Here is an 18,357-nt window from a genome sequence, read left to right as displayed (position 1 = left end):
CTGCTGTTCTCCAGCAAACATTATTTTTGATCTCACTGAGAAGTCCCAACATTCTGTCACATACACACACACAGTAAAAGTCAAACATATCACCAAACTTTACCAGTAGTTATTAAAAATCTGTCAAAGATGGAAATAAAGTGAATCCAGCATAAATATCTGTTTAAAGGCTAAATGAAGTCTGTAGGAGGAAGCGAGCTGGAGTTGTAGGGCTGGGAATAATAAAAATAGCAAGGATCAACCAAAAATAAGTGAAAAAAATCTGTTTTTCAGCAGTTTGAAACTACAGTACATAAATTACCACCTGCAGATGTAGATCTTTTTTATTTCTTTAAGAGTCCTAAGCCTCATCTCCCACCAGGATGTGGTGTTGAAAGCTCTCAGCTGTCTGAAAACACTGACAGATGTTTTTACCTGCGATCTCACACCACTCAGCCTCACCTTTGGATGTTTACGATCACACCTGACGGAGAGAGCTGCAGCTCCTCCTGGCAGCTCGCCCCTCCGCTCACAGCAGAGAGAGAGACAGAGAGAGAGAGACACCTGATCAATCAATGGAGTCACTAACACCCCCTCCTCCTCCACTCGCCTCTGCTGCTCCAATCGATGCTCATAGAAATTTCATGAACTTTAAACTGTGATTGACAGGCGGCTCTGGCCCGACCACCGAGCCTGAGAGAGGTGTGAGGTTTCAGAGGAGGGGGGGCAGTGAAGTCGACAACAAAGACCACCAAAACAGTCCTCAGAATTAGTAAATAGACAAGCACAATGGAGGAAATGTGAGATGTACCTCGGATCAGAGCTGTTTATGAGAATCTCCAGCTGTTTTTCTTTCTTTAAGCATCATTTTGACCCCTCTCTCCTCTCATCTACTGCTGCCATCACTATGAACTAGCCAGGCTAGGGGTCCGGTACTGGTCCGAAACTTTCTTCCATTGTGTTTTTTTTTCTCTTTTTAAACAGTGAAACAGCTTGAGCTTGCGCAAGGGGTCCCAAAACCCAAGTAATCATGGGGGCTGACATAACAGGTCAAACTAGGTGTGGATCCAACTTGCTGATCTAGTGATAAAAAGACCTAGTTCATTCCAAAGCTGCCCATCAGGGCTTCTAAAAAGAGCCCTGCAAAACTGGGGGCCCATGGAGGTCTGCAGAGTTATGGTCCATCATTAAGTTAAGCTGTAATAATCATTAAATGAAATATTTTAAAAATGGAGTAAAAGTGGAAAATATGGCAAAATTCAGTAGAAAGTGGCAAAAATTGGTAAAAATAAAAATAGCGAATATGGGTTAAAATGGCAAAACAGAACAAGAAGTAGCAAAAATAGGGAAGGAACATCTAAAAAGAAGCAAAAAAGGGTGATGAATGGAAAGATGGGTTGAAGGTGGCAAAATCGAACAAAAAGCAGCAAAATATGAAATAAAAGTTGATGTAAGAAATGGGGAAAGGATGGCTGAAAAACAGCAAAAAGGGGCAACAAGGCATTAAAACTGAAAAAAAAATGGAAAAATGACAAAAATAAAGGGGACAAGTGGATAAAAGAAGTAGCAAAAATTGAAAAAAGTTGCAAAGATGGGGGGAAAGTGGCTAAGAAGGAGTAAAAAAGTGGCAAAAAAGTGTTACAAATGGGCAACCAGAAGCAAAAATGGTCGGTAACAGTGATGAAAATGGTTTAAAAGGAGAATGAATAAACAATTCCAACTTCAGAACCCAAAATAGCTTCAAACTTTTCAGCTCCAACATGAGGTCACTGTTAGCCAGGATGCTAGCACCAATGCTAATGATCCAACACACATGACTGGACATCAACAATAAATCACAAGGGAGGGGCCATTCTCTAGGTCAATCAGGGGCCATTAGCTGGGTCAATCAGGGGCCATTCTCTGGGTTTATCAGGGTCAATTTTCTGGATTTATCAGGGGCCATTCTCTGGGTTGATCAGGGGCCATTCTCTGGGTTTATCAGGGGCCATTCTCTGGGTTGATCAGGGGCCATTCTCTGGGTTTATCAGGGGCCATTCTCTGGGTTGATCAGGGGCCATTCTCTGGGTTTATCAGGGGCCATTCTCTGGGTTTATCAGGGCCATTCTCTGGGTTTATCGGGGCCATTCTCTGGTTTATCAGGGGCCATTCTCTGGGTTTATCAAGGGCCGGTTCTCTGGTTTATCAGGGGCCATTCTCTGGGTTTATCGGGGCCATTCTCTGGGTTTATCAGGGGCCATTCTCTGGGTTTATCGGGGCCATTCTCTGGGTTTATCAGGGGCCATTCTCTGGGTTTATTGGGGCCATTCTCTGGGTTTATCAGGGGCCGGTTCTCTGGTTTATCAGGGCCCAGCCAGTTCCGGGCGGTGGAGAAGTTTGGCCTCTAAACTTAAAGTGTGTAAATCGTCTTCTTCATCTCTGTAAAGCTTAGATTTGAAGATATTGAATAGTATGAGTAGAATAAGTGTAGTTCTGTTGAAGTTGTATTGGGTATGTTAAAATCATCGTTAATAGAAGGAAACAGTCAAATAAACTCCTCAGGTGAACGTTCCTGTTGATATCTGCTGACTCAGACTTGGTCCGTCTCTCCTCTGCGCTCAGCCAAGCCTCTGATTGGTTAAAACCTCCTGATCTGGCGGCGCGGTGTGTAACGAGACGTTTGTGTCGATCACACGGCCTTAATGAAACAACACGGCAGATCCTCCTGCTCGTCTTTGATCTCGCCACTCGTCTCGTCTTTTAATAGACAGCAGAAGTGTGTTCTCCGCCGGGGGACTTCCTCCTCCGTCAGCTCCACATTTCATATATCAAAGAGCACAGCGGCGCCGCTCCACTTAGGGAACGGGGACTCATGGAACTAATGTCGGGTAATTAGCTGTTTCTGCGGGGGCATTTTCGGCCGTGACTCCAGAAAAATAATAACTTCTCAGGTGGGGGGCCTATTTCTTTGAGGCACTCGTCGCTCGGCTCTAATCAGGGAGGTAATTATTCCCTGATTAACGCGCTGGATCTGGGCGGATGTGCACTCTAATCACTGAGGTGGTTTCGTCAGCGGCCGCTCTCTGAGGAGGAAGCAGAAGGGGAGTGGGTGTTCTTCTGTCACTCGAGTCCCGTGAGTCAAAGGAAGACACGACGCGGTGAGATGTTCATGTGGGTAAGAGAGATGGCGAGTTGCTCCGAGACTAACAGAGAGGAGGTTACCTGCAGAGATGAAAATACCTGCAGCTCATCCTACAAAAGTATTCCTTCAGATCTCTCCATCCTGCTTTTAGATAGTCCGTCTCTTTAACAACCACCAACCAGCTGGCATGCCCAGTGGATTCAAAATGCCTAATGATGGGCGTTTTCTCCTTTTATTTTTACAATCCAAGGCCTTAAAAACATTCAGTCATGAGTCCAGTGGCACTTGGTGTCATTTTTCCAGAAAAGTTGGAACAAAATTTAAAAAAAAAATGGGAAAAAAGAGTAAAAGTTATCAAGTTACCTCTGCATTTTAATTGTTATAATGAGACTAATAATCTCAGTCTTACATTTTTTGATTGAATGCATTCACATGATAAAGATTTTGTTTCGCCATGGAACAGGAAGTTAACCTTACAAAGCAGATTGATACGCCCGTTTCCGTTTTTCTCACTGGTGAATCCATCTTGCAAAGCTCCCATCTGAACCGTTTGGGCCCGGTTAGACAGTGACAGGACCAATCAGCGACGAGGAGCCGTACTTTCAGGCACAGCAGAGTCATGACGTAAGCAAGCATTGGTGGAGTAATAGCGGAAGACATTGGCGTGGATGCTGCTAAAGCGTCAGTTTTATCAGAACTTGACGACATTTCTTTGTTAAAAGAAGAAAAAGAACAGCAGTGAGTTGATGAGTACATGACAAAAGTCATGCACTGACACGTCTATAGTCGCCATGGGTTACGTTATGCAGTTCTCTATGGAGTTTACTCTCGGTAGCAGCGCACCTCGGTTTGGGACTACGATGTCACGTTTTATTGCTCTGATTAGCCTGTAAAGATGTGACGGACAGAACGTTCATCCAATCACCCTATGAGTTTTTTCATTGGCTCTGCCCTTTCCCAAACGCTGTCTATGAGTGGTTTCCAGATAGATGTGTGAAACAAATCCATCTGACATGTCAGGTTAACAGGAAGTTATTCCAGTCTTAAAACACTCGTACAGACATGAGTCATAGCACAGAATTTTTGAATGAGAAAGGCAGAGGACTGACACCAATTTTGGAAAATTCTTCAAAATCCATGGGGATCTTCCTGACTGACAGCTGCATGGCGGCGGAGGGGTTTGCGCTGTTGCCTCACAGCAAGAAGGTCCCTGGTTCTCTCCCCAGTTAGGGTCTTTCTGTGCAGAGTTTGCATGTTCTCCCCGTGCACACGTGGGTTCCCTCTGGGTAGTCCGTCTTCATCCCACCACCAAAAACATGCTCATCAGGTTAATTGGTGACTCAAAATTGGCCGAAGGTGTGAGCGTGAGTGTGCCTGGTTATCTGTCTCTATATGTCGGCCCTTGGTGTACCCCGCCTCGCCCAATCACAGCTGGGAGAAGCTCCGCCGCCGCCGCTGTGACTCTCAATGGGATAAGTGGTATAGAAAATGTATTATGCTTGATTGAGGAGGGGGGAGGGGTTCATAAGATTCAAATGTAAGTGATGTTACGAAACCTAACTTATATGCATGTGAATGAAACTCACAGGACTTACCTTGCAGGTAACCCTGTCTCAAACATACACAGTGCAAACTTCCTGAGACTAACAAGACATTTGAAGTGGACGGGGATTTTAAGTTACTGTAACCCAGTCAAACTGGCTGAATGAATTGTGTTTCTTTATGTTATTTATAATTTCCTCATTTATTCAGAGTGCCATTTTGACACATTTTAATCCACGGGGCCTGAAGACTCTGAAAGCACTACTTCCTGTTTCATGGCGAAGCTGATGCAAACCTAGCATCAGTTATTAAAAAGGCTAAAACAAACAGCAACCACAAACATTTAGTTTTCAACTTCATACACTTATGGAAAATTATTACAGTTTTTACAGCCCGGAGTTTTTCATCTTGCCACAAATGTAAGACATCCCTGCTCATGTTTAGTTACTCCTCCTCCTCGGCTGTCCGCTCTCTGATGATTGAGTGATGAATTGAAGGAGGAATAAATCAGCTGATCAATAAGCGTCTGCAGAGGTGCATCAGAATGTTATGGCTGCTTGTCCACAGCTGACGCCGCTCGGCCACTTTGACAGGCAGCAAAACAAATCAGGCGTTCACTTATGCCTCGCCGTGTCGTGTTTTTGACAGACCACCCCCCCCCCCCGCCCTGAAGGAAGTGAGGAATCATCAGCAGGCAGCGAGGCCAAATGCCGCTCTGACCTGCATCAATCAAAGCGCCGGGGGAGATGGGAAATTGCAGCACATGTAGCAGAGATGGAGGCGGGGGAGGTGTTTGATATGGAATATGGAGTCTATTTGAAATGATAAGTGTAATACAGGAGGAAGCCACGCAGAGCGCCGCCTGATAAAGTCTATCGGGGGCGTGACTGCGCCTCTGACAAGGCCATCAGCGCACAAACAAAAAGGTAAAGGTGAGCCGGGATCCCCCAAAGTGCAGATTTCATCTCCGGCTGGTAAATATGTACAAACCATCGGCGCAGAAAAACAGATTCCCACTCAGAGAGCGGAGAGCGGCTCGCTGGGAACGGCGAATGAAAAATAGGAGAGCTAAATGAATGTAAACAGTTGTGAGGAGGAGGATGTAAACAGAAGCTTAGAGGATGTATACATGCTCCTGTGAAGCATGCAGGCCTGATGGATTGTGGGAGCTGCTGGTGTGAGCAGGGTAATGAGCCTGCTGAGATGTTCCAGTAATCCTGCATCCTCCCCCCAGACCGCTCATCTCTGATCTCATATCAGCGCCTATCTGCAGAAAAAAAAAACACACAAATGATCCCGCGCTGAGGAGAGGGAGAGAGAGAAAGGATTCAGAACGCCTTTATGTGAGTCCGCCAGAGAGGAGAGGACAGGTGAGACTTACCTGGAGCTGAAAACGGACTCGAAAGATGCATCAGATCTGCTACACTTTGGAGGTCAGCAGTTGGAGGTTCACCTTGAGCTCAAGCAGCTGTTTAAATGAGGCAAATCACATATGTAGGGCCCCAGCACCGACCACGGTGCAGGGACCCTATTGAAACTGTAGGGTTAACCATTAGTTTTCACCCATCAAATGAATGCTAATTTGAGGCCTTAATCTGCTCAAAGACTCACCTAAATGAGCCTTTAATACCTGGTGAAAGATCTTGTATTTCTGTGTTTTTTTGGGCTGAGAGAAACTGGCGCCCCCCTAGAAACCTGTTTGGATAGCCCCGCCCACTGGTTTGAGCTATATTCATAAAAATTGGTACACAAATGTATCATGTCTAGGCAAATAAAAACTAATACACTGTCTATTAGAAATATGTACAGGAAGTGAGATCATAGCCATTAAAGGGAAAATTTGACATTTTTCAGGTTGCACATTTAAACAAACTGATCTAAGGATTTGATCTGATTCACTGCAGATTTTTTTGCTCATTGTAGATAAGTTGGAGATCTAAAGTTGTGAAAGATTTCACCATAGGTCAGGGCTGTGGTCAAATCCTAAATAAGTATATATTTTTTTCCCCTACGTCACTTCAAACAATCAGCCTCTGGACACAATTCAATCTAGGCTGATGATTTTTGGTTTGCAAATGCAACATTACTAGACCAGCAAAAATTCATCAAGAACCATACCAAAATCTCAACAGGAAGTCCACTGTATTCACCTTAATTTCAAAGTAAGGCCCTTTTTGGTGTTAAACAACTTTAACCTGTTGTAACTTTTGGATAGATTATTTTGTGTTCATCAAAATATTCCGCCAAGACAGCGTGCAAAGATCTCATCAAAGTGCACCCTAGTGGTGACAGGAAGTGGTACAAATGGGCCATTTGTTAATTTATCTTACTGTGCTGAATTTATCAAGCTCTGATTTTGAAATAAAGGCTTCAGAATTTGGCAATATCTCGCCATTTCACAGGAGGTAGCCAAAACTCGCACATGAAACATCTGATTGGCTGCCCCTCTATATACTTGAATGCTATTTTCATGATTTACTTATAGCGCCACTTCCTGTAAGAAGCCAGTAACATTCCCAATCCTAAACATCCCTTCTTTGAGTTTAACATATAAAAAATATCAAACCTGGCCTAAACACCTCTACATATTAGCATCTTTCTTTTTCATACTGCCACGTACATTCGATGGCCTATCAAACCTATGGCTGCAGCATTTGCAAACTGTTGCATTTTACCCAGCTGATAGAGAAATTTTGTTTGTTTTTCATACTAATGAATTATTTTCAAATGTCTGTTTTTTAAAAGTGCTGTTTAACACTGCTTAAGCATTAAGAAATATGTAGAAATGCATGTGCAAAATGACTTCCTGACATCCATTTACTTTGGTTAGTACGACAGCATTTTCTCTTAACCTTTTCTTTGTAATGCTTTTGCTTTGAAATTTGTATATGCACCTTACTGCCTGCTCTAACTAAAACAACCCTGCTTTTTTATTTAGAAAGAAAGAAGGCACTAGATTAAAGTAATGACGATAGCGTAACCATGGAGATAAAGAGTAGGAAAAAAATCACAACCTGCTGTGCAAAATAAGACATTGCAACCTTGAAAGCAATTCACATTTTGATGAAAAAAGCGCACATGTTTGAAACTAGTCATGCAACAACTACAAAAAATAGATCTAATATGAACTGAGAGTTTTTGTTCTGTTGGACTGTAAGAAAAGTCCAGGTCAGAACTCTGAAAAACTACTTCCTGTTTCATGGCAAACAGTGATTTTTACATACGGATATAGTTACAGTAGAGGAGAATCCCTGTGATTTCATAAAGGTACGGACAGTTTGATGTATTTGCCATGTGTTTGGGTGGATAATGCTGCTGTTTGGGTAGTGAAAGGGCAGAAATTCTTCATAACTGAAGGATAGGTTTGTAGGATAAGGTTCAGGTTGGTGCTAATGTTGTCATGTCTGCCTCGACTCACCATAATGTCTGATGACGTCTATTTGAACGTGATCTGACCTCTTGACACCTAAGAGAGGGTCTGTTTTGGTTATGGGCTGACACCCTGAGGTAGATCCAGGTGGTACCATGGGAACAGGAAGTTGGATAGGGGCTGTGATTGGTCATAAAGGCTTTTAGGTAATTAGTTAGGACAGCAATAACTTTTGAGTCTGTAATATATCTTAAAATAATGATGAGAGTCCTTAGGCGTGTCAGAGTGACGTCTTTAAATGTTTTATTTTGTTTGAGGACTTGGACATTACCCCTCATCTACAGATCTGTCTGATCCAGGCTTCAAAACACCAAAGATTTATAAATCTCCTTCAGATCTCTGCTGAGTCTTAGGTGTTTAAATTTGCCATTAGGGTAAGTTCTGTAGTTTTCTGGGTGTGGTACATGACATGAGATGCATCAGTATATTTGGTTCAATCACTACAATTAATTTTAGGCCCACAGAAGAGCCACTGGTCTGTTCCTCTGGGCCTCCAAATTACTTCAACTGAGCATGGTATATAAACTATAATGACATCTTTTTTGGAATGTTTTATAAACTTTAATGATATCAGCTTCAACGGCAAAGAGGGAATGTTTTATAAACTGGCATCAAAAGTAAAGTTGGAATGTTTTACAAAATTTGTTGACATCGTCTTCAAAGGCAAAGGTTGATTGTTTAATAAACTTTGATGACATCATCTTCAAAGGCAAAGATGTAATGTTTTATAAACTTTGATGATGTCATCTTCAAAGGCAAAGATGTAATGTTTTATAAACTTTGATGATGTCATCTTCAAAGGCAAAGGTTGATTGTTTTATAAAATTTGATGATGTCATCTTCAAAGGCAAAGATGTAATGTTTTATAAACTTTGATGATGTCATCATCAAAGGCAAAGGTTGATTGTTTTATAAACTTTGATGACGTCATCTTTAAAGGCAAAGATGTAATGTTTTATAAACTTTGATGATGTCATCTTCAAAGGCTAAGGTTGATTGTTTTATAAAATTTGATGACGTCATCTTTAAAGGCAAAGATGTTATGTTTTATAAACTTTGATGATGTCATCCTCAAAGGCAAAGGTTGATTGTTTTATAAACTTTGATGACGTCATCTTTAAAGGCAAAGATGTAATGTTTTATAAACTTTGATGACGTCATCTTCAAAGTGAAGGGCAGAATGTTTGTGAAGCTGGGGCTGTTGGGAAACTTTTTCTCAAATTTGGCCAAAATGTAAGCCATAGTTGGTAACTTTTAGATACAACAAGGAAAAGTGTGTGGAACTGGTGAGTAGTGAGGGTTTCCCTCCATCTCTTAAAGGTGACAGCTTTAGTCAGAGTTTTTCTATTTGTTCTATTTTTGTATTTTTCTTTACCATGCAGAACTTCAGTGAACAATAATAATTTTATATCAGAGTAGAATATTTGTTGTCAGTGTCCTTCTTTATGTTCCTTTTAGCCTGAAACATTACTTTTATGAATGAAGCCTAAAGCTGGTTGTAATTCTACACCTACAGCTGGTACTGAGGTTCTCCCACTCTCCTTTGTATCTACTTTGTACACTATAATGCTCTATATTTCTATTATACAACTATTTTATGCTTTATTTTTTCTGTTGCCCGTCTGTTTAATCGTGTGTGGAGTATATTTTTTCGTAAATGTTCCAGCCCCTTTAGCATCCTCTCTGATTAACTGAGTATTAGGAATAAAATCTGGACGTGTGGTCTCATGGACCATCTCGCAGACGTAACCGTTTTTCTTTCCGTTCTTGGTCGCTGAAGGAAGTGAACATCTCTGCTCATAAACGTGTAAACGTTCACAGCTCTGACCCGCTGCTACGCTGCGTCTCCTCTCATGCTACAAATCTGCCGACAAGAAATTAGTTTAACATGTTCCCGCCTCCCCCTTTCTCCCCCTCCCTCGCCCTCTCTTCAGTCACTTAGTCGCCTAATAACAGAGCGCTCCGATCAGCAGGACGCCAACCAAGCGTTTGATCACTTTCACAGAGAGCAGAGGGAGAAAAAAGCAAACGGAGGGAGCGATAAATACTTGATTAAATATATAAAGAATGGCCCTCCTCTCCTCTCACCTCTGAATTATCTCCCCGTGCTCCTCTTCTGATTTATAAAAAACATCAGACAGCAGCAGAGAGCGACGGCCGCGGCCTCCTCCTCACTCGCTCGCTCACACAAAGAAGAGGAGAGAGAAAAATCAATACAAATTACGATGGAGAAAGTGGCACTGATGCCTGGAATTGCAGCATATGTTTACACTAAATCAGGCAATCTGTCTTCATATGGGCGGTGTAATGCGTGGGGGGGTGATGGGGGAGGAGGGGGGGTCAGGGTTCGCACTGCCAGCCGCCGCTCTCCAATTACTCGAGCTCTTTGCAGGGAGGCAGCCGTTATCGATTGGCTGGGAGGAGCACGGGGCCCTGCAGGCAGCCAATGGGGCGCTGGGGTCAAAGAGCGGCGAGATTTTAATAAGGGGAGGTAATGGGCTTAATTTCTGCAGAGGGAGGGTGGGGGAGGACGGGGAGGACTATGAGCTTCTGTCCAGAGGTTCATTAAAAGCCTCCGTCTTTGTTTCTTCCTCCAGCCGTGACCGTGACGAAGAACAAGATCACCGTCTCTACGTTGGCGCAAAGATGGCGGCTTTGGTCGGGAGGCCGTTGGTTTAAATCTTGACATAGAAGCGAATCAAGGAGAGGGTTTCTGTTCAGCACGGTGAAGCAATTCAAAGTTCTGAAATTTATGAGAATTAAAGTCAAATTTGTGAGATTAAGTCAAATTTGTGAGACAAAAAGTCAAATTATTAAGACTAAAAGTCAAATTTCTGGGATTAAAAGTCAAATCTATGAGACAAAAATTCAAATTTTTAGGATTAAAAGTCAAATTTATAAGAATTAAAGTCAAATTTACGAGATTAAGGCAAATTTCTGAGATTAAAAGTCAAATTATTGAGTTAAAAGTCAAGTTTATGAGAAAAGTCAAATTATTAGGATTACAAGTCAAATTTATGAGAATAAAAGTCAAATTTTTGAGATTAAGAGTTAAATTTTAGAGATTAAAAGTCAAATTATTGGGATTAAAACTCAAATGTTTTAAGAAAAAAGTTAAATATATTAGATAAAAATCACATTTATGAGAGTAAACATTTTATTCATGAAACAAAAGTCAAATTTATTAGATAAAAAGTCAATTGGAATTAAGACAATGTTTTTATAAATTTGTAACTAAAAGTCCAAATATGATTTTTAAAGATGTTACTATGAGCTTGAATCAAAGTTATGAATTTATGACTTAGTAAGCAGAATTCAGAGATAAATGAAAATTATTTGAGTGAGGCGTAACTATGAGATTGAAATGAAATAATCAGATGGAAAGTTTACATTATGTAAAACATGTCAAAATGAGAAAAAGATGTTACTATGAGGAAAATCAGACAATTATGAGACAAAGTCATAATTATGAGATAAAAAATTACCACAATGAGATAAATCATCACAATTATGATACCAAGAAGCTTCATTATGAGACTAAAATTTAAGATTTAAGATTTAACGTCAAAAGTTGAGATTATGAGTCAGTGAGACAATAATGAGATAGTAAATCAAGATTAAGAGATTATTAAAGATAATTATAAGATAATAAGACTTTATGAAATAATTAATCAAGATAATGAGACATTGAGAGATAACTATGATGGACATTATTTTGACATAGTGCATAAAATTTACGAGATAATTATTAAAATCATGAAATAAAACGTCCAAATTATGAGAAAGCTGAGGTAATGAGATAGTAAAACAGTTATGAGATTAAAAAGTCCAAATTCTGTAAAGTGAGACAAAATTAAGAGACAAAGTCCAAATGATGAGTTAAATTGTTAAAATGATGACATAATGAGGTTGAACTATGAGATAAAGTCCAAATAATGAGAGATGAAGAGACATTTAAGATCAGAGGTTGAGATAATGAGTTAATGAGACGATAATGAGATAATTAAGATTAAGAGATGATTAAACATAATTATAAGATAAAAGACTCAATTATGGGATTATTAATCACATAATGAGATAGTTAATTAAGATTAAGAGATGATTAAAAATAATTATGAGATAAAAAGTCTCAATTATGGGATTATTAATCACATAATGAGATAGAGATAATAATGAGATTGTAATTCGAGATTATGAGAAAGTAAATCAAGATAATGAGATGAGATAATCATAATAGACATAATACTGGCATAGTAAAAACATGAGATAGATAAAAAAAAAGTATGAGATTTTTGATTTAAGACTTTACAGAAAAAAAAAACTAAATTGTAAGGTTGTAAATCAAAGTTACGAGAAAGTACGGCCAAAGAATGGTCAAAATTATGAGAAAATGAAGATTAGAAGATAATAACACATAATTATGAGATAGAAAATGAAGATAAGGAGAAGGTTAGACACAATAATCAGATAAAAAGTCAAGATTAAAAATAGAAATTATGACAGAGTGATGCCTAATCTGAGATAAAGTTGAGATAATTAAGATGAAAAATGGGGATTTTGAGTTAGACAATTCTGAGATAGTAGACATAAGGAAAAGGTTGGATTTTAATGGACTGGGATTAGGGCCACCAGTTAAGAAGGTTGTTTGGATCAAACTTATTGTGTGAGATTAAAGTCAGAATTTAAAACTGTTTTTGCTGCTGCACATTATTCATATAAGAAAATGTGTTTTATGATATATGAGGGATCTTAACATGACATTAGTGACACGTTTATGGTCTGGTTGAGACTTTAAGTTCTTTAGAAGAAAAGTAAAAACTGTTTTTTTAGCATCATTGTCTTTCTTTGGCTTCTCTTTACAGAGTAGAGAGCTGTAAAGAGAGAAAATCTGATGATTTAAAGTTCAGAGTGAAGATTTTAGTTTAAACATGAATGTTCATAAAGATTGGGACGAGTATTTGATAAAACTTTGAGGATAAATGTGAACGTTCTCGTCTCCTCCTGCAGCATCAGATGCAGATTTAGAGTTAAACACCACCTCTCTCTCTCTTTCTCTCTCTCTCTCTCTCTCTCTCTCTCTGAGTGTAAATGGGTTTTTTATTCAATTGCAGCATTTCCCATAGTGCCTTTCACTTGTTTTATAAGTTGGGATGTATGTACGCAGCGTCGGGAGGTTTATCCGGTTTGCTGCTGCTGTCGTTATCTCCATTCATCCTCCGCTACTCTGCATCCCCCCAAAAAGTCTCTTTGGGATCCTACAATGAATCCCTCTTTCATCCACGCCGGGCGAGGTAATAGATTCAGGCCGCCGCCGCTCTCTGCTTCCTCTCAGGGAGGCGGGGAGGCAAGAAATCCAACATGGCAGCCCCTGCGGCGAGGGCCACGTCCCTCAGCGCTCTGTCACCCTTCAGATATCATCCCCACCCCAGTCGCAGCCTGAAAGCCCTTTTTCTCCTCCGCTCCGCTTGAAACGGGCTCCGACAAATTTGATTTAGCAGCTCACCGTCGCCCATTCCCGGGGAAAGAAAACAAATATTGTTATAATGGTAATAACATCTATTTGGAGCGCGGGCGACAAACGGCGGCGGCGGCGTGGCCCTTTGAAGGAGACCCCTCTGTGCTGCGTAGAGCTGCCTTATTCTTATTCATGAAAGCCGCGGTTATGCATATTAGTGCAAACTAGCTATTCTACTCAGCGCCATTTGGAGTGTCAATCATCCTTACAGGATACAAGAGCCAACGGTGACAAAGCCCAGGGCCGGGATCGGCTGACAAATTGTCCCCAAAGTCAAATTTGACAGCCTTTTATGATTAATGGGCTTGATTATGGAGAAGTGTCTCCCTCAACCCATTTCCGGGTGTTTCTCTGCGTACGGAGAGGACGAGGATGGCGAGGAGGGAGGGGGGAGGCCCAGCGTCTGCGGAGGTGAATGCGAGGAGGAAAGAGAGAAGAAAGGTTGGATTGAATTAGTGGAGCAGGAGCGGCGAAACAGCGAGCGAGGAGGACAGATGGAGAGTGAGGTCTGACACTTAATAAACAGCAGAGAGATAAAGACGCTGCTCGCTCTGTTAGCGCTCACGGCTAATCAGAGCCAACATGCTGAAGATCACTGAGAGGTCGACCTCGGCTGTTTTTCTACCCGCCATGAAACAGGAAGCTGTTTAAACCAGTTTAGGTTACTTTAACTCCTTCATATGATCAGATATTTATGGGTTAAAAGTTTCTGGATGTTTCTGCCAGATGTGTTCCTGCTCTAGCAGGTAAACGGACTCTAGAGTCTGCAGGTGGATCAACGTGGTTCCACCAAAGATGCAGGGTTGTTTTCTGGTTGTTATTCTAAGAGTCTAACAACTAAAACAGTAACTGTTGTCAAATTTAATAACATGGTTATCATGACACAAAAGTCAGAGTTATCAGTATTATCATGATACTCACACTGAAATATCAAATAAATAAGTTAAGGATGCACGATATCAGATTTTGCTGATATCATGCATCCTGATTTTAGCCAATACTGACATTTAAAAATGCTTTTCAGACAAGAAATTTCGGTCTTTTGGACACACTTTAAAGGTCACATATTTTCCCCCTTTAAGACAAGTTTATATTATTCTCAGAGGTCCTCAAAACATGCCTGTGAAGTTTGTTGCTGAAAAAAAAATAACACTCCAGTATTGGATTTTAGTATGTCTAAAAACCCCTCTGTTTCAGCCCTGCTCAGAACGAGCCGTTTCTGTGGCTTCAAATGTAAATGAGCAGTCTAACTCTGCCCCTGACCCCGCCTCCTTTAGGAAATGGATGCGGCTCTCCTGATGCTCTGAGAGGAGGATCCAGAGAGGAGGGCGGAACTTCCAAGCGGGGAGGGCCAACAGAAACCTGGGGGTGGGGCTAACTCTCCACATTACATCATGAGGGGACAATCTGAGAACGTCTTGCTTCAGCATATATTTTCTTATTTTCTGAATGGTGGAGAAAGAGAGGGGGGAGGGAATAGGTTCTTCCTGATTCTAAGGGGTATTGTGGACGGACCAGGGGCACATATTTTTGTTACACAATCCTAAAAAGGTGTATTTTGCATATGTGACATTTATTGTTTGAGGATGACCGAGAAAACAAACTTTAGTCCTTAAAAAACACTTTAAAGTTTAAAGGGATACTTCAATATTTTGGCAAATTCACCCATTGCCATAATTCCTATAGTCTTAGTAAAAGGTTCGTTTCCTTTAGTTGTCGGTGCTGTTTCTAGACCTGGGGGGACCGATATACCAGCTGCACAGCTAACGCTATGGAAGCAGACGATATTTTTTTTCTTACCCTCATCAAACTCATCAAATACACAATCCAACAACTCCAAAACGCTCTCATGGACAAGTTGTGACCTGCACATTCACCACGCCATGAAATAATCATGGAACATTACGAGACAGAGATGTTTTAAAGTTGAATGCAAAGCCTGAACTATATTCCAGACCTGCACATTCACCACGCTATGAAATAATGACATATAATTATGTAACATTACGACACATGAAGCAAATACTCTGAACTATTCCTTGAGTAAACCACTGGGCGGAGTGACACAGTGCAGCAGCCATGTCTGGAATATAGTTCAGGCTTTGCATTCAACTTTAAAACATCTCTGTCTCGTAATGTTCCATGATTATTTCATGGCGTGGTGAATGTGCAGGTCACAACTTGTCCACGAGCGCGTTTTGGAGTTGTTGGATTGTGTATTTGATGAGTTTGATGAGGGAAAGCAAAAAATACCATCTGCTTCCATAGCGTTAGCTGTGCAGCTGGTATATCGGTCCCCCCAGATCTAGAAACAGCTTGCATCGACAACTAAAGAAAACGAACCTTTTACTAAGACTATAGGAATTATGGCAATGGGCAAATTTGCCAAAATGTCGAAGTATCCCTTTAAAGAACGAGGATAAATAAAGAAAAAGACCTCAACAGACATAGGTCTATTGGTTCAGCTTAAAACTCCACTAATGTATTAGTAAATATGGACAAAAGTTACAGTCCATATGCTGAAAAGCAGAGGGAAAATACTGGATGTAAAAGTCAGCAGAAATTTTGATATCTGCCGACACCAGACTGATAATAACGTTTGTGTATATTGGCTTATTGCCACATTCAAACTGCTCTAGCCTGGCTACGCCTTACTTTGCCCTCTGAAAGCATTTTTGCAACCCTCCTCCACCTCAGCTCCTCCTTCTGACTTAATCAATGACAATGTTTTGGTTTTTTGTTCTCGAAAAAGAAGTAAATGAAAACATTTGTTTTCCATCATGTTGTTTTTGTGTTTTGGTTATAAAAGGAAGATCAAAGAGCGGAACACAGAGGATGAAACATTTATTTAAACAACAATGTTCCGTTCTTTGATTACCATGGTACGGCCAATCACACAGAACAACTGACTCTCCTTACAAACTAACCCAGCCCCACCGGCAGAACCTGTTAACTCAGTGAGCAACTTCACTCACGGTGCAAAAGTGTGAAAAACAACAAAAATCCTCCAGAAAGAAGAGCAAAGGAATCCAGGTAGATTTCTGTGAAAACCCTTGGGCCAACCACTGATGGCCACTGGTGTAGAAACCGTGCTCAGGTACAGGAACTACTGATGTGAGCACAGACCAGGGGGAGGGAGGAGTAATCATGCATGTATGGGCGCTGTAATTCTGGTTAAAACATCATTTTACACCATCACAAAGCTCTTTTCTGTCAGGACCGTCCTGTTATGATGTCAAAAATCTCCTTTATCTTTAAATCCTCTTTCAGAAAAGTTCAGAAGTTTCTCTGAATTACCAGGAAAAATGATTTTTTGAACCAAAGCAGTGCAGAGAAGTCTCTGAGGGATTTCAGTTCTCATCTTTGACACAGCTCTCAGCTCTTTTATTCTTTAGTTTTCTATGTTTCATCAGCGTTGAATTCAGTCATAAACATGTTCAGTCATCCTGACAGCCTCTCTTTGTTTTCTCATTCGCAGCCTTGAACGAGCCGACCATCGACTACGGCTTCCAGAGGCTACAGAAGGTCATCCCTCGCCACCCCGGGGACCCTGAGAGGTTACCTAAGGTCAGTGAGATGAGTCAGTGCGTCTCAGTGCATGCTGGAATCAGAGATCAGGGGTCAGAGGTCAGGTTCAAGGACCAGGATGTAAGCACCTATCAGTCAGAGGTCAGGGTTTAGGGCTGATTTAAATCTAGAGTGGCTGTTTGTCCCTCTGTGGCTGCCGTAGACCACCTGCACCGCCTCACTTTCCGCTAATATTTGAGCTGCCTGATGTGATTTGTCGGTTCTGCTCGAAACGCTCTTGGCTCAGCGGCGCCTCCTGGATGCCAGCCGGCTGATTGGTCCCAATCCTTCAAACAGGAAACAGCTGTTCACGGGAAAATCTCACCCACCGCTCTCGCTGAGCTTTGTTTCCTCTCTGCTGGCGAGCAGGAAGGTTTGGATGGCGGCGAACTGCTGGCTGAGACGAGATGTGATGTCAGAATGAAAACTGATGGAGGCGGAGCGAGCTGATTGGATGATCAGAGTGTGACTCATAAATACTCCTGTACTCTGTCAGTAGAAGAGACCGAGGCCTTTATATGAAGGGGTCAGGTCTTTATTTCTACTGAAGGATATAAACATGATTACAAAAACATACAAGCCCAATTCCAAAAAAGTTGGGACGCTGTGTAAAATGTAACATGTCAAATTGATTGTCAGATTTCAAATTTTTACTTTTAATCTTGACCATTTCATTCAAAATCTTAGCTCATTTTAAATTTGATAGCAGCAACACATCTCAAAAAAGTAGGGACAGGGCCGTGTTTACCATTGTGTAGCATCCCCTCTTCTGTTAACAACAGTCTGTAAATGTCTGAGAAGTGAGGAGACCAGCTGATGGAGTTTTGGGAGAGGAATGTTGTCCCATTCTTGTAGGATTCTAGCTGCTCAACAGTCCTGGGTCTTCTTTTCTGGATTTTTCTTTTTCTGATGCTCCAAATGTTTTCTATTGGTGAAAGGTCTGGACTGCAGGCAGACCAGTTCAGGACCTGTTAGGGTTCACCCATAGGTCCCGTCATCACTGTTTACAGACACATAAAAGCCGTATTAGTCATTTCCTGGTAACGTGCTGCTCTGTCCACTGGATATCTCGCTCATCACTCCTAAAGTGTGCATGCTTTCCCTTTAAAATGTTCTTTGGTGAATATTCTGATTAAATAATCAACTTAGAGATAACCTCCAGTTGTTAGTTTGTTATAATCAGGGATGTAAATGCAGAGACGA

At 41.2% G+C, this 18,357-nt stretch overlaps 1 pseudogene; it reads left to right on the top strand.

Annotated features, from left to right (window-relative positions):
* LOC121516234 overlaps positions 1–18,357 on the top strand; it is a 227,414-nt pseudogene that overhangs the window by 168,561 nt on the left and 40,496 nt on the right.

This window comes from Cheilinus undulatus, linkage group 10, assembly GCF_018320785.1.
Source record: "Cheilinus undulatus linkage group 10, ASM1832078v1, whole genome shotgun sequence".
Taxonomy (NCBI): Eukaryota; Metazoa; Chordata; class Actinopteri; order Labriformes; family Labridae; genus Cheilinus; species Cheilinus undulatus.
Note: the sequence above shows the minus strand (reverse complement) of the source record. Positions and strands in the feature narration are given on the sequence as shown.